We start from the raw sequence: 13445 nt of genomic DNA on the forward strand, positions 1-13445 counted from the left end.
ATTCTACTGGGCAAATCTTGAATATATAAAAAAAGTTTAAATGGCCAAGGTTAGACCCTTGTGGTGCATCAGAAATAACATTGTTTGCATAAGACTCATGTTGATGATAGCAAACATATTGTTTCCGTGCACTAAGACAACATGCAAGCATTTTTAACCAAGGATGGGTCAGACCAAAACACGACAATTTTCTCATTAAAATGCCATGGTCTAATTTAAAAAGGAAAAATAAATAAATAAATGTATCCTCCCAATTCAATACAAAACAATAATTCTATCATTGGATGGAGCAATGAAATTCAAACTTTCGGCTCGTTTGGGCCACCTAAAGTGAAATAAAGGCAGGGGGTTAAATTAATCTACATAATACAAGCTAAAAATGTGCTAAACAATATAATTAAAGAACAAATGAAAGGCAGAAGAGGCAAGACGGAAATAAAACAATAACAATGTACCGTAGAATATTTACATTTAGAAGGAGCAATAAATAACTCGCTGAGACAAATTAAGTGAAATAATGTTAATATAAAACATAATTGAGTCCAGAAAGTGTGCTAGCCTAAGATGAAAAGAAAGGGGAAAAAATTATACAGACGGAAACGAACAATAAGTGCTTGTGGTAGGTTGCGGACCACTAAGTATAATTTTTTTAGTTTGATTACGATCCAGAAAACTGGACGAAAACACTGTGTTGAAAATTCAGGCTGACAGTGTGTTTTTTGTAGAAATGCCAACACTATGAATGGCTATGATGGGAGCGAAAAAACTTGAGAAACCAAGTTTGAGAGGAGACAATGTGCCAGATGAAATGCATGTGATAAGTGATGGAAAAACGCCGTTGAATTTAAAATCATTAGAATTGCAGCATTCTCGATTTCTTCTCAGTTTAGCGGTCTCGTTCGCGGAGATTGATTACGTAATGTAATGATCTAATTTGTCGAAAGCTTTTGAAAATCAGTGTGTATTACGTCGACCTGTCCTTGATTATTCAAAAGGGCATACACATATTGTATAAATTTTAATAGATTAGTCGTAGTTGATCTACCAGGCATAAAACCATGCTGATTAATATGTATAACGATCCTCACATGATTAAATATACGCGTGTACATTATTTTCTCAAATACCTTAGCTGGTGCACATAAAATACAAACAGGGCAATAGTTTTCAATATATTTACTGTCCCCACATTTAGAAACTGGACACACTTTTGCTATCATCCGTACTTTTGGAATGGTTTGCGGTTTTACCACAATGTTATATGAAGCTCGTAAGGGGAAATCCAACACATTTGAACATGCTTTCAGTAGGTACGGCGGTATTCTTTCAACACCATATGGCATTTTAGATTTAATTTTTTAATATTTAACATATATTCCTTTTCATCCACGAATTCTGAAGATAACGGATACTTAACGTATAAATCAGATGAGTCAGGAATATCACAGGTTGGTGGAGGTTTCGAATATACCGATCCAAAAAACTTCGCAAAGCCAACAGCTATACTTTTGTTATTACGAGGGCAGATCAGAAAATAAGTTACACTTCTCAGTTATGGCCATTTATTACACCACCTATACAACAGCAACACGACTATAACGACATACACTGTAGCGTCACTTTTCCACATAGTTTCCAAGAGACTCCAAACATTTCTGCGAACGCACAACCAACTTGTCGATGCCGGATGCATAGAAATGTCCTCCAGCGTTCTGCAACCACTCGGAGACAGCGGCCTTCACCTCCTCATTTGTCTGGAAACGTCGACCACCGAGCTCCGTTTTGAGCTTACCGAACAGATAAAAGTCACATGGCGCTAGGTCGGGACTGTAGCGTGGATGTTGCCAGACCTCCCACTTGAAACGCTGCAGCAGTTCTCTCGTTTGGCGGGCCTTGTGAGGTGTTGCGTTAGAGTGCAACAAAATCACACCGGCCCTCAATTTCCCCTGGCGCTTCTCTTTAATCGCTTTAGGCAACCGGTGCAACGTTTGACAATACGACGCCGCGTTGATCGTTGTTCCTTTCGGCATGAATGCCACGTGCAGCAAACCCTCCATGTCAAAGAACACTGTCGCCATAACCTTACAGACTGAATGTTCCACATTGGCCTTCTTTCGTTGTGGTGATGAGGGGTGCACCCATTCCATTGATGTTCGCTTCGTTTCGGGGTTGAAGTGGTGGACCCACGTTTCGTCGCGTGTGACGATTCGCCGCAGAAACCCGTTGCCGTCTGCGGCATAGCGTTACAAAAATGCCAGGGAGGATTGGAAGCGTTGTCCGTTGTGCTCATCGGTGAGAAGACGTGGGACCCATCTTTGACACAACTTACGATATCCAAGGTCCTCGTGAACAGTGGCGAACACACTGCCATACGGCATGTTCAGCTGCGTCGCGATTTCTCTCAGTTTAATGCGCCGGTTGTGTCTAATGATCGCATTCACACTGTTGACCCTTTCACGGGTCCTGGACGTTGCGGGCCTGCCTTCGCGATGGTTGTCCCTGATATCCGTGCATCCGGCTTCAAATTGCTGACACCACTTTACGGTACCTCGTCGGGAAATGGCCCGCTCCCCATACGCAGCACTAATTTCACGATGAATATCCGTCCAATTCTTCCTTTTGGCCCATAGGAATCGGATTGTCGCATGTACCTCATATTTGGAGTGAACGTCCAGTTGACTTGCCATTGCATTTGGCCGCAATTCACACAATACTAGACGAGACACCACAGCAACCTGACTAACAGACGTGTGGGCAGTGTCTGTCCCTTTCTCCGCTGTGCCCACGTTTGCGACACACAGCGCGCTGCTGCGGCGCGTTAGTGCAACTAACCTTTTGATCCACCTACGTACTAAGTAAGATATTGTTAAATTTCATGCCCTGTTGCAGACATTCCTTGGTATTTCTTTTGCATTTCATATAGATCTTCAACTGATTGACATCGCTTTTTATATTCTCTTCAAGTCTAGAAATATAATTCTTATACGCTTTATTGATCATATATATCGTTACCCTCCTTAACTGGCCAAATATTACCCTACTATACTCTGAATATTTCCCTCGCTTTCTATGGATTTCCTTCAGTTTCTGGTTATTTATTATGCCTTTAGAAAACCATGGAGGATATTTCTTCTTGGTGCGAAAATTCTTCATTGGTACCGTTTCACAAAATACGGTGTGTACCTGAGCATAAAAATACTGAACAGCCTGGTCAGCGTTTGTAAATTATACAATCCTAGACCAACCCCTTTGCTCAAACATTTTATACATTTTAAGGAAATTTGCCCCTCTGCTTAGATTGTTTAGGTTGTTGTGAAACATGGCTACGCTCTCTGTTTAATAGTAGTGTGACTACAATTTCAGGATGGTAACTATCCCCGAAACCGACTTTCCACCTATTAGGTCGTGTTACGTACACTTAGTACGTGTTGAAGAGATTTTATGTACAGAACAAGAATTGCCAACCGGACACCAGTGGAATCCTAACCCACAGCCTCCCGATTTTGCGTCGGTTTCTCTACCAATTAAGCTATGGTGCCTAGGCCATCTTTGTTCTGTTGGAAAGTATCTAAGCTACAGGTCCACTACTACCATCACGCTGTAGAGTGCGTTTGAGTCGCCCGTTGAGGGCCAAGTCAATGAATATTGAATTTTCGCGACCGCATTGTAATCGAAACCAACTTTCAAACTATTATTTCGTGTTAGGTACATTTAGTACGTGTTGAAGAGATTATTATGTACAGAACAAAAATGGCCAATTGGACACCAGTGGCATCCGAACCCACAATCTCACGATTTCGCTTCGGTTGCTCTACCAATTAAGCTATAGTGGCCTAGGCCATCTTTGTTCTGTAGGAAAAGATCTAAGCTACAGGTCGGGCACTAGTACCATCACACTGTAGAGTGCGAGTAAGTCGCCCGTTGGGGGCCAAGTCATTGAATATTGAATTTTCACGACCGCATTGTAATCGAAATCGCCTTTCAACCTGTTAGGTCGTGTTACGTACATTTCGTAGGTGTTGAAGAGATGTTATCAAAAATGGCCAGCCGGACACCAGGGGGATCCGAACCCACAACCTCCCGATTTCGCGTCGGTTGCTCTACCAGTTCAGCTATGGTGGCCTAGTCCATCTTTGTTCTGTTGGAAAAGATATAATCTACAGTTCGGGCACTACTGTCATCACACTGTAGAGTGCGTTTAAGTCGCCCGTTGAGGGCCAAGTCAATGAATATTGAATTTTCACGACTCCATTGTAATCAAAACCGACTTTCAACCTATTAGGTCGTGTTACGTACATTTTGTATGTGTTGAAGTGATGTTATGTACAGAACAAAAATGGCCAAACCGACACCAGTGGGATCCGAACGCACAACCTCCCGAATTCGCGTCGGTTGCTCCTCCCTGCTTCCCTGCTTTCTCCTCCATCGCAATTTGTTGTTCTCATGGTTGTGGTGATGGTGTGGAATTTCCAGACACCATGGAGGAAGATTTTCCCGCAGTCGTATATTTCTTACCGATGGTGTTCCCTGCTTGATTCTGTTGAAATTGTTATGTTGCAGCTCATAGTTGCTTTGCCATACTACTCACCTTTCCAGTACTATATTGTCTACTAGCAAATGTACCCATGCTTCGCTACGGTATTCTACATTGTATACGGATATCGAAGTAAATCCTGTGCGTGCAGTAAATAAGATTGTTTTAAAATAGCATGTCCCTTAGCGTTATCCGAGAAATAGTGTGGGGAGGTCCCCATACGTCGTTTCCAATGTAAAGTGTGGGTTGCGGAGTTGTGATGATAACGGTAGGCTCACTTGCCTACTGCCATTCACAATCGACTTGGGAAGTTTACATTGTAACTGCAGGCCCCATTGCCTACTGCGCGGTCACAGTCAATTTGGGGAGTTTTCGTTAAAACGGCAGGCCCCTTTCCTACTTCCAGACAGATTTCACTTGACGAGTTTTTATTATAATAGCAGGCAACTTCACTACTACCAGTCAAAATTGAGTTGTGCAGTTATCATTATAATGGCAGGCCTTTATCCTTCTGCAAGCCAGCTTACTGAGAGTCAAACTAAGTTGGTGAATTTCCATTAAATAGCAGGCCACTATGCCTAATGCTACTCACATTTTAGATGGATACACGTGTTTATAATGGCGCGTACCCTTCGCTACAGCCAGTCGCATTCGGGTAGGGGAGTTTCGAGGAAAATTGCACGCTCCCTTGCCTTCTGCAAGTCAAATCGAGAAGTGAATTATTCATGACAATGGTAGGCCCTCCTTACTAATGCCAGTTACACAGGAGTTGGAGAAGGACACCATTCCTATCGCCAGTCAAATTCGGTGTGAGGAGTACTGATTACAATAGCAGACACACCCTTTCTCGATCGCTACAAATCGACATCAATGAATATAAATAGATAGACGTACGAAAGTATAAGCATGTTTAAATTATTGCAGACCTTCATTTACAGATTAACTGTTGCTAAACGGTACGCCATATCGACAAAGGATTGTAGCATAAGACGCTGTATTTAGTGGCCTAAATGGTTGGTCCTATGATATTTTCTCGCATATCATCTATTCATGTGTTAGATTGAGTTAGAAACGTTGAATACGTTGAAATTTGTGTAAGATTATCTTACAGTGCGTTACTCTTCGGATAATTATGTGACATAGCATTTGGCTCACAAATGGGTATTGGGTGGGCCAATGTTCGTGTAGAGTTTGATGATTCTATCTTTCCTGTAAGTGATTGAAAAAATAAATTACGAATGGAAAAAGTCCAAATTTACTTAAAATCGAGAAATATAGACGAAGCTAACGTATAAGGGATACAGATACGACGAAAAATCATATGACCAAGGTGTAAGATCATTCCAAATTGAACGGAGACTGTGCCATCCGTTATGTGAAAGGACTTCCCGTTTATCCTACGAAATACCTCGAAACGAAGGTCTGCACCATCATTAAAATTGACTCAATATTTCGATATTCTTCGGGGATAAATTGTGAACAATTTAAGGATCTTGGGAGTTTTCTGTCCGTTACAGTGTAAAACGTATAATTTTGCCAAATTTCATTTTTCATGCTCGTCTGGCAGATTATGCCGCAGTCTGAATTTTGGGTGAGGGGAGTAAAAATTAGGACTTTCAGGGAAGTACACCAAAAATTTGTAGATGGTCATTATTACCCCTCAAACGTGTAGCTGTATGAAAACCAAAATAGTCTATGTACAGACACATACAGTCGTTACGATTTTATTTATATAGATAAGGAATCTGCTCCACGTACAGCACCTTTTGGGCTACGTCCGCTGGACTTAACCTGCAAAACCGATCGTTCATGATATCTCCTGTAGAAAAATTCACATGAAAAAAAATGTTTTAGAAATGGTTTTCCATTAAGGATTGTCGATTTCCATTAATTTCGGATGTACATATTTTGAGGCAGTGCAAAATCATGATTTCGGTTTCAGATAAACACCCAGTAAGTTTAGGTATTCGGAAATAATATTGGCCTTAAAACCTACTCAAGGACAGGTGGCTTCTAAATATCAAGTTTGGTAGAAATATATTCAGTGGTTTTCAAGTTATAAAAACTCACAGAATCAAACAGATAAACAGACAGCCACCAAAGCTAAGAAATATGCAGATGTGTCATTATTACACCTGAAACAGGTAACTGTACAGAAATTCCGCCAAAATAGTCAATGTACAGCCAGACGGTCGTTACGATTTTATTTAGATAGATAGCAGATAAGCATGAGCACGGTCTAAAGTGCAATTCCTCTTTTCGAGTTTTACTGCTCCTAAACGGTACATCATACCAACAAACGGTTTGCACCCCCAGACGTCCCTTTTATCGATCTACATGTCTGGTCGTAAAAATTTTCTCGTATCTCCCGTATTGATATATTCGATTGAGTTACGATACTTGAATGGGTTGAAATTTGGGTACTTTTTATCATTTTACATTACTTTTCACATACTAATGTCAAAGTTAGAATCACGAAATTTGGTTCCCATATAGCCATTGGTTGAGCCAATGTGCGATCTAAATTTTATGACTCTTGATTTCCTATAAGCGTGTCAATCTAAGTAACATACGTGTAAAAAGCACAACATTTACGAACAATCGAAATATACAGCCAAATCTACCCTATAACGGAGAGAGACACGACAAAATGTCCCAGGACCAAAGTTGTACAACACTCCAAATTGAACGGAGATTAAGTCATCCGTTTTGTGATAGAAGTTACCGTTTAGCTGAGAAATACCTGGAAACGAAGGTCTGCGCCGTCAATAAATTGCCTCCATATTTCGATATTCTTCGGCATAAAAAGTGAGAAATTATAAGATCTTGAAAGTTTTCTGTAGGTACCGGCTAAAACATATAAGTTTGCTTAATTTCAATTTTCCACCTCGTGTGGCAGATTGTGAGGCAATCTTGATTTTGGGCGAGGGGGGTAAAATTTACGACTTTCAGGAAACTATAGCTAAAAAATATGCCGATGGTCAGTATGACCCCTTAAAGGGATATCTGTACCAAAATTTCGCAAAAATAGTCAATGCACAGGCACACGGTCGATACGATATGATTTATGTAGATAGAAAAGGAATCTGCTCCAAATAGAACACCTTTTGGGCTATGTCCGCTGGACTTAACTTGAGAATCCGACCTTTCATGATAACTTCCTTATTAAGCCTCCTGTCGAAAAATGCACATAAAAATGTTTAGAATTGATTTGCATCAAGTTTGGTCTATTTCCAGTCTGGTTGGTCTTGTACGTTATATGTTGTGGGAGAGCAAACTTACCATTCGTTTCCCTATAAAACCCCAGTCTGTTCCGGAAATTTGAAATGGTATTGACCTTAAAACCTACCATTGGACAGGTGGATGCTAAATATAAAGTTAGGTTCAAGTATCTTCAGTAGTTTTCAAGCTGTAAGAAATACGCTTTACACGCTCCTGCTCTTGCGTTAAGTCAGGTGGGACTAGTACCAAAAAACGGTCCGTTAATGATACCTCCCGTATTAATCCTCTTATCGAAATGATGCACATTAGAATAAAAGTTTAGAAATTAATTTTCATTAAGGCAGGCAGATTTCCATCAAGTTTGGTTTTGTATTTTCTGAGGGAGTGCAAAATAATGGTTTTGGTTTCGCAAATAAACCCAGTCATTTCAGGGATTTAGAAACAATATTTACGCTAAAACCTACGCAGGGACAGGTGGATTCCAAATATTAAGTTTGGTGGAAATATATCCAGTAGTTTTCAAGTTATAGAAGGACAAACAGACACCAAAGCTAAAAATTATGCAGATGGTCATTATTATATCTTAAACGTATAACTGTATGGAAATTTCGCCACATGGCCTTTGCTCAGTAGTTGAATCTCATGATGAACCGATTCTCTGCAAAAATATTATAACAATACCAGTTTGCTAAGTGAACTCAGAGATTCAGCATTTGTTTCTTAATGGAGGTGGTGAGGAAGACATTTATTTTAATCTGAATGGCTGAATAATCAATTTTAACAGCAATTCATTTAGGTCTATTTGATAAAGGTGTAAGTTTGAATGTCTGTTAAGAGGTCCGAGAGATAAATCTGAGGTTTACTCAATTTTGTAACAGAAATGAGTAATGAGTCGGAAGAGGTCATACACTACACTGTCCGTGAGGAGGTCAAGCGCTACTAAGTCTTTGAGGAGAAGGAGTTTCATACTGCAGTGACGTTAACCAGCTTGGTATGTAAATGTGAAACCACTTTAAAACTATCTTCTGAACTTTGGACTCGAACTCACCATCCCTCGAGGGGATGTTCTTGGCTGAAGGACCCAAAAACATGTAGCTAACGGGTTCTGTGGAGGAGGAAAGCACGCCGACTCCGGAATGCAAACAGGCTGATGCAGCACTGAGCGTTGGGACTCCAAGCTAAGTTGTATGTTTTATCTTACTGTTCTTTCTAATCGTACCCTGCATAGTGGAGTCATTAAAGCATTGTCAATCAGATCCACTGATTGTTTTGAATTCATGCTAATTTTTCATCATCATTTACTTTAGATTCTTGTCAATGAATACATGATGGAGTTTTAATTATTGTTTCTTTTTGTTGCACCTTGTACCTTGTCTGGTTACTTAAAGGGTCGGCCCCTTTAAACCAGAATTATGATCATCAACATCATCATCATTGATCTAAACGGTGACCGTGTTTAGTCCAACTATGTGAGGAACACCATCGGTCTTCATTGCTTATAGGTAGTAACCTAATGTGGGGGAACACCACTGGTCTGTGTTACCTGTGAGTGGTGTCATTATGTATGACATGTCATGTGGCTATATTACCTGTGATTAGTACCACCATGAGAGGAACGTCATGAGTACGATACCTGTTATTAGAACCACAATAGGAGGAAGGCCATGGTTCTACTTTACCAGTAATTAATACTATTGCAAAGTTCAGTGACATGGATTTTGGACCCTTTTGGCCATCAAGCATTATCTCTGAAAATAAGGCATTGTGAATTGGATCCACTGATTGTCTTTGATTCATGGACATCTTGTCATTGTCATTCGTTGTAGATTTTATTTCTTAATACAAATAAGAGCATTTCCTGTAATTGTATGTGTTGAAAACTTGATAATCATAGCAATTCTGATTGTAGAAAGTTCAAGCAAACATTGATTATCGCCGCAAGTTTGTGAGGGAAAATAATCTTCGGTATCTATGTTTTTGCTTCTCGTGTATCTAAACAGTGTAAACGAAACAAGTGTCCCCGGTACAACGACCCCACACCTTATTGGTTTGTAAACAACGAAACAGTTCCCATTAATGATATAAATGTTAGAAGTTCTGCAATTGTGCCACCCACTCAAATACTTAGTTAAACATGTAGCAGTGAAGATCAGTTCAGGAGAGGTTGTCCTAATTAAAGATTTTTTTGGGCTGGGGGAGTCATTTATCGTTAGTGTCATGTAGCCTTGTCACGAAGCTTGGCATTTGTATTAAGATTTGTTGGGTACCTACATTTGGTATAGGCAATACTGATGTATCGCCTGGATGATCCACATGCAACCTTGTTTCGTTCTGTAATGTGTCAGATTATACAATGAAGTTGAACTGTGCAGTTGTGAATACAACCACAGGACAACTTCCTGCACAGCAAATCGGTTGTTCCAGTTGGTATACTGCTCGTGAAATCATTTTAAGTGTTAGTATATTTAAGCATCGTTTTGCTCTTCATATCTTGCTAAGTGCTGAAGTCTACAATGATATTTTATCTTCTAATACCTTGCATAAGAAAGGTTATCTCACCTCGTTAGATGACCAAATTTGATTGGGGATTGTCAGGCACCATCCCTGAGTTTTGTGTCAAGAATTACGCCAAGATTCGGTGTGCCAGGCTTATAAATATTGATTCTCTTTACACAAAAATTGTGAAGGTTTTGGAAGCTTGAAGAACTCCATCAGCGATTTCCTACTCCTGAAGAAGGGGCATTTGAAGAACATTTTCTTGAATAATGATCAAATGGATGATTCTGACAGGTTTAATGGCAAGTCTCCTATTCGTCCTGAAGTGTCACCTGTAGCTCAGTCTGAACATAATGCTGTTAAAATGCTCGAACTTATTGAAAATACGTTTGCTAGGTTTCCAGATTTGAAAAACTGTATGTAATTTTCATGCGTGAATACCGTGAAATGGGACACATGGAAAATGTACCCCTTGTGACTTCTAACTCATTAAGCTTTCATTTGCCCCATCATTGTGTGCTCAAAGATTCTAGCATGAAAAACAAGCCAATAGTTGAGTTTGACAGATGTTGTGAATCCTGAAAAGGGATAGCTTTGAACTCTTTGTAAATGGTTGACCCTGATATTCAGCATGGCTTCCTGTCTATTGTTTTAAAGTTCATAACTAGCCTAATTTATAAATGAGCAAGGAACCTTTCTGTATCGAAGACCTCTGATTCAACTACACCTGCAATCTACCCTTAAATGGAGAAGGTACTTGAGCAGAAGCATCTGTAACAACAGGATATACCACTTTGTTTTACGCAACGGAAGCAATGACCGATAGACGATGGACACAGGAAAATCAGAAACTAAGAAACGTAGTCACAAGTCTCGCCGTACACAGCTTCCACCACGTAATATTAAAAATCGTAAAATATCATGAACCGAACAAAGAATGTATATGTACATGGTAAGCGATATATACCACATAACACTGTGTAGTAACAGGTAAATGAGCATAGATGACTATGGCAAAGTTTAAACTGCAGTATGTTGTGTGACAATATTTCATGCTTACTTTATAACCTTGAAATCTATTGTACCCATTATATGGTCATCTGGCTGCAATAAATTCTTATTTTTATAACGTACATTGTTAAGCATTCAGCTGATATTCCTAACGTATACAAATTTATGTTAATATATCCCGACCACAGGAGACTTCAGAATATTGCGCCGCATGAATCCTCTGATGAAGCGAACAAGGACAACCACCTTATTATTGTTACAAGTTCTGCCCCATTTCTTGCTCCGAGATTTCTAGTTCAACTTGCTGACGAAGACACAGAATCTCACCCTACTGCATATGATAGTTTTTACGTTGATGTGATGACAGGTATTAGCCCAGTTGAGGTAGCTGAGGAGCTTCAGTCAGAAATTTCTTCCTGGCTTATAGTACACATGTGTATCTCAGAAATTGGACGTCAAATTGTCTAGAAGCCCTTGCCAGCGTCCCTGTAAATGATAGAGAAATCTTGTTAACATGAATCCTCACTAACAATGAAGCTATTAAAACACTAGTTATTATTAATTGGCATCCTAAATGCGATGAGCTTCATTTAAAATACATTTGAAGAATGCACGTAATGAAATCACTAAGGGAAGCATTCTTGCAATTCTTCGGATATGCTGTGGTTTATTTGGCAATTGGAACTTATATGGGCTTATGTGTTAGAGCCTTTTTCTGAAATTGTTTTGATTTGGAGTGCTATGTAATGGATAAGAAGCAGTCTTTGTACATATCTTGAGTTTGCTTCTGGATATTGTATTTCATTTCGTTATCTTAATCGTGCAATATAATAACTTTTAGTTTCATGTTTTCTAGATTTGGCAGCGTTGCATTGTTGACCGGAGGTCCAGTGGGTGCATGTAACAGTAGGTGCAAGATATTGAAAAAAGGAAGTGAGGTAATGTGCATTTTGTCCACTTGTAATGAATGCAACCTACACAAGTTCTCAGCCTCTGATCAAAGGTCAATCCATCCCATTAGCCAATGGGCATTTTGTTGTAAAGAATATGGTTCCAAATTTTCTCGGAAGTCACCTCTTCGGCAACACCTGCTTACACATACTGGAGAGCGGCCACATTCCTGTGATCAATCTGGTTCTGACTATTCTCAAAAGTCAACTCTTAGGGAACGGCTTCTTACACATACTAGTGAGCGGCCACATTCTTGTGATCAATCTGGTTCTGACTATTCTCAAAAGTCAAGTCTTCAGGAACGGCTTCTTACACATACTGGAGAGCGGCCACATTCCTGTGATCAATCTGGTTCTGACTATTCTCAAAAGTCAACTCTTCAGGAACGGCTTCTTACACATACTGGAGAGCGGCCACATTCTTGTGATCAATCTGGTTCTGACTATTCTCAAAAGTCAACTCTTCAGCAACACCTGCTTACACATACTGGAGAGCGGCCACATTCTTGTGATCAATCTGGTTCTGACTATTCTCAAAAGTCAACTCTTCAGCAACACCTGCTTACACATACTGGAGAGCGGCCACATTCCTGTGATCAATCTGGTTCTGACTATTCTCAAAAGTCAACTCTTCAGCAACACCTGCTTACACATACTGGAGAGCGGCCACATTCTTGTGATCAATCTGGTTCTGACTATTCTCAAAAGTCAAGTCTTCAGCAACGCCTGCTTACACATACTGGTGAGCGGCCACATTCCTGTGATCAATCTGGTTCTGACTATTCTCAAAAGTCAACTCTTAGGGAACGGCTTCTTACACATACTGGAGAGCGGCCACATTCCTGTGATCAATCTGGTTCTGACTATTCTCAAAAGTCAACTCTTCAGGAACGGCTTCTTACACATACTGGTGAGCGGCCACATTCTTGTGATCAATCTGGTTCTGACTATTCTCAAAAGTCAACTCTTCAGCAACGCCAGCTTACACATACTGGAGAGCGGCCACATTCTTGTGATCAATCTGGTTCTGACTATTCTCAAAAGTCAACTCTTAGGGAACGGCTTCTTACACATACTGGAGAGCGGCCACATTCCTGTGATCAATCTGGTTCTGACTATTCTCAAAAGTCAACTCTTCAGCAACGCCTGCTTACACATACTGGAGAGCGGCCACATTCTTGTGATCAATCTGGTTCTGACTATTCTCAAAAGTCAGCTCTTCAGCAACGCCT

At 40.1% G+C, this 13445-nt stretch overlaps 1 long non-coding RNA gene across 1 annotated transcript in view; it reads left to right on the forward strand.

Moving 5' to 3' along the window:
* The window catches only part of LOC137502433 (uncharacterized), a 34493-nt gene extending 22117 nt beyond the window's left edge, over nucleotides 1-12376 (forward strand). Inside the window, exon 4 of the long non-coding RNA XR_011018794.1 lies at nucleotides 12120-12376. This is a non-coding gene — a long non-coding RNA (uncharacterized lncRNA). The remainder of the gene's footprint in view (nucleotides 1-12119) is intronic.
* Nucleotides 12377-13445: the final 1069 nt, after the last annotated feature.

The sequence above is a fragment of the Anabrus simplex genome, chromosome 10 (genome assembly GCF_040414725.1).
Source record: "Anabrus simplex isolate iqAnaSimp1 chromosome 10, ASM4041472v1, whole genome shotgun sequence".
NCBI classification, from domain to species: domain Eukaryota; kingdom Metazoa; phylum Arthropoda; class Insecta; order Orthoptera; family Tettigoniidae; genus Anabrus; species Anabrus simplex.